We start from the raw sequence: 4,756 nt of genomic DNA on the forward strand, positions 1-4,756 counted from the left end.
CTTTTGCTTTGATAAACTTTATTTAATAGTTAATTTCTGTTTATTGTTAAGCACAAAGTTACACATTGAGCTACCTGTGCTCTGTCCATCGTGGGTATCGAAACTCTCAAACTTACCTCTGAACCAGCGGGGGGGCTTAATGGTTGATATTAACGTGTGAGGAAGAAGCAAATACTTTTAAAAAATAAACATATTTTTTTAATATATTCTCCAATATTTATCTTTTAACTGTGGAATTATAAATGTATATTGATTTTAAAACATTTTTCATGAAAATAATCTAACTCCAAATAATATACTCTGATGATTGCTCACCAAATAAAATTAACAAAATATAAGAAACGAAGGAAGAAAGTTTCAGCGTTTCGTTCTCATCGAACCTTGGAGAAGGAATTTTTATCTCTCAGTTTTTTAATTTGTATTATTTACTTCTAAAATTTTTACTTATTTTTTTGAAAATCATTAATTTCACTTGTTGTTAAATAAAAAATCTAAGGTTCAAATGAATGACATTTAAGTGTGTTTTCTAGGTAAACTGTAAAACGTTTAAGTACCTAATAACAATGAATTATGAATCATCCAATAGAATATTATACTAACTGATATCCTAGAATGTTTCGTAATATGCTGGTTGGACCTAAACATAATAATTAATTAATTGTCGCTGTGGTTAATGTTCTTAGTTATGTAATGATAGAAGTTAACCTTTCAAAGTTTTGTGTAAATTCTTCACATCAGGTTACATATTTTAATATTTTCACAGATTATTACATAATATTTTGCGAAAATATTTTAACGGGAAAATAACTTCCCAAAAGCGCGAATTTAATCAATATCTCCTGATTGTTATTGAACCATTTGTTTAGGATGTTGCATAGTCAGTGAGGCTAATAAAATTATTTCAGGGTGATAAACATGTGAAGTTTCTGATATCTAATTAACTTGGTTGCTTATCTCTTATATGGAAGATCAACAACAATATCACCTTGTGTGCAAAATCAATTCTTGAATATCATCCTAAATACATGTTCTCCCCCAGTCTGCGGAATTACAACGCTAAAAACCGGGTTTCGATACCCGTGGTGGCCAGAGCACAGATAACCCATTGTGTAGCTTTGTGCTTAATTACAAACAAACAAACCTAAAGACATTCAGTATCACCTTGTGTGCAATAGTTAATTCTCAAAGATCATCCTAAAGACATTCAATATCACCTTGTGTGCAACAGTTAATTCTTGAAGATCCTCCTAAAGACATTCAATATCACCTTGTGTGCAATAATTAATTCTTGAAGATCCTCCTAAAGACATTCAATATCACCTTGTGTGCAATAGTTAATTCTTGAAGATCATCCTAAAGACATTCAATATCACCTTGTGTGCAACAGTTAATTGTTGAAGATCATCCTAAAGACATTCAATATCACCTTGTGTGCAACAGTTAATTCTTGAAGATCCTCCTAAAGACATTCAATATCACCTTGTGTGCAACAGTTAATTCTTGAAGATCCTCCTAAAGACATTCAATATCACCTTGTGTGCAACAGTTAATTCTTGAAGATCCTCCTAAAGACATTCAATATCACCTTGTGTGCAACAGTTAATTCTTGAAGATCCTCCTAAAGACATTAATGGGTTCTTGCAAAACTTTGATACAGTTTTAACATATTTGGAATCATATTTCATTCATCTTCCAATGGGTAAGTTGCAAGTTTACGGACTTACAACGCTAAAATCCTGTTTTCGATTTCCTGTGGTGGAAAGAACACAAATAGCTTATTGAGTAGCTTTGTGCTAAAACAAATAAACAATGTTTCATTTAAAAGTTGCGTTTGACTGAACACATTATTAGCTGCAAATGGTGAATTAGAAATCCATGTCTGGAAGCTATGCAGCAACTGTTTCTTCTACGGCTGAACAATCGATTTTTGAAAAGGCTGAATAGTTAACATTTTCCGAAATAAACTTAATCAGAAAATATTAGCATAGGCTTGGACGTCATTAATCGTTAAAACACTTTATTACGCTATATTTCGTTTTCCATTATCTTCTATTTATTTAGATTTACCTGTTTTCTTATATGCATAAAACATATTAAACTGCCAATCATGCGCTCCACCAGGAAGTATAGTTCATGAGCGTCAAGTGTACAATTAATACATGGTAATAATATTCTTTCTTCAAAGTTATGATCAACTCTATGGGTTCTAAATCTTGTTACGGTTTTAAGTTTCACAAATAGAATCCTTCACAGAAGAGTGTACAAAAATTATTGAGAAATCAAGTATGAATATTTTAAGGCAACCGAAGACATGGCGACATTATACAAGTACATATATTTAAAAGTAGAATAAATGTTGCTTACAACTTCAGTTAATTTCGAAAAGTCAACCAATTTCTGTTGCAAGCGTGTATTTTGAGTGACTCTAAAGTAGAAAATATTATTAACCCACGTGTATTTTATTTGAGTGACTCTAAAGTAGAAAATATTATTAACCCACGTGTATTTTATTTGAGTGACTCTAAAGCAGAAGCCCTCCAGTGGCAGAGCGGTATGTCTGCGGACTTACAACGTTAGAATCCGGGTTTCGATACCTGTGGTGGGCAGTGCACATTTAGCCCATTGTGTACCTTTGTGCTTAATTACAAACAAACTAAAGCAGAAAATATTGTTAACCCACGTGTATTTTATTTGAATGACTCTAGAGCAGAAAATATTGATAACCTACGTGTATTCTATTTGAGTGACTCTAGAGCAGAAAATATTGTTAACCCACGTATATTTTATTTGTGTGACTCTAAAGCAAAAAATATTGCTAACCTACGTGTATTCTATTTGAGTGACTCTAAAGTAAAAAATATTGTTAACCCTTTAAGTTTGATTCATTACATTTTTTCTTAGAACAACTTTAAGTTAAGATCGGTAAAATGAAGATAAAATGAATTTTTGGAGTGTATGTCTTACTGTAATAAGTTTTGTATGAACGAACGTGTTCGTTTACCCATTGTAAAAGCTAATTAACTTGCAGAGGCTGGGTACGATATTTTAAAACAATTCTGGATCCTTACCACGTCGTTACAGTCCATGTCGCTACGTCAACTTTTTCTTTTGCGAAAGCCCTCCCTGCAAGCTTTCCATAAGTATATCTACAACACGAAAACGATGGTTTTACAGCACTGATTTCAACGGTCCGATAGCAGAGAAATGAATAGCCGCTATGTACAGCTGCTTTACCGGTATGTTTTCGTACGGAACAGGATAAATACCCGCTTCATTTACCAGTTGTTTCATGTATACGATGGTTGAATGAGAGATATGACTAGAAGTCTTATCTTTGTGAACTCTTACCCTGTTAGCTTTGTTTTTAAAGGATATCGTTCTTCCTTATGTTGCGTACTGCTGCCTGGAGAGCATAAATGGCTTTTGCTACTGACCTTTGTGTTCGTGGATTCTCACCTGTTAAAAGATCTGTAGTTGACTTACCACGGCTGAGGTACGACTTGTTGCTGGTCTACTTCTTGATAATCCTGCGTCCCGAGTTGATCCATATTATTTGACTTCCCAATGCGATTAAGTACACAGGTTATTTCTGTCTTGGAAATTCTAAATACCCAATCGGAACACATCTTTATAATATGAGTGTATGAACATTTTGAACTGGAAAGGGATGTTACATACCCTTCCTAAAATCAACCTAAATATCACACCTATCCGATACCAATCGTTGTCAAAATGTAATTGGGTATTTGCCTTTCTCCCGTATTTTTTGTATCGGCTGTGATTGTCACGAGACTTACTGATTTGAAAATTCAAATCAGTTTAACGTAACACTCTGAACCTTCTATATTGGTAAAAAAAAACTTTAAAATATTTATCTATCAGTCTAGACTCTGTCATATTAATAAATCAATTTTGATAAAAATGAAATAGTATTAACCGTTCTCAGACACCTTACGCATGAAATCAATTTACGTATATAATTGCGCATTCTGATCAGATAAAACTATTTTGAACACGTTAATATGTTGTTGTTTTTTGTGATCAATGCTAAGATCAAAACGTTGAAAGTGCTGCAGTAAATTTTGTTTTTGAAACGTTAACATTGTTGTTCGTTTACAGCAGTTCAAGTTACAAGTTACTAGAAGCCTTCTAGAAGGTTTCAAAAATCAGCAATTAATTAATTAGCACACAATTTTCCAGTTGAGAAAATACAGACAAGCCTTTAATTCGAAGATAAAACGGTACTTTACAATGTGATAGGAGGATATCTTTTCTTAATTACTCTTCGGTTGGAAAAAGGCGAGATATAAAGAACAAGCACTCAAATCTTAACTTCCTTGATTGTTGTTAAGCACAACGAGGCATTGCGGTGAAAGAAAGATGCACATAACATCTCAACATAAATGATTATATTTAAAAAGCATATCTTGAAGAGTAAAACGCATAACTCACGCATCATATAAACATAAGTATAACTTCGTGATGTAATAACTAAATACAGGCAATAGAATAATACACACACAAAAATAGCGTTTACATTAACTGGTGTACGTTGTAAACATGTGAGAAGTAGGTTTAGATTATATTCATTTTCCTGAAAAACAGTTTTAAAAGAATGCTGTGCGGGATATTATTTACAAGCGAATGAAGATACGTGTTTATCCAAATATTAATTCTCATGCTTCAATTATTTTCATTTAACTATCTTTATATATAAATAAATATATATATATATATATATATATATATATATACG

Source organism: Limulus polyphemus, unplaced genomic scaffold (genome assembly GCF_000517525.1).
Source record: "Limulus polyphemus unplaced genomic scaffold, Limulus_polyphemus-2.1.2 Scaffold414, whole genome shotgun sequence".
Taxonomy (NCBI): domain Eukaryota; kingdom Metazoa; phylum Arthropoda; class Merostomata; order Xiphosura; family Limulidae; genus Limulus; species Limulus polyphemus.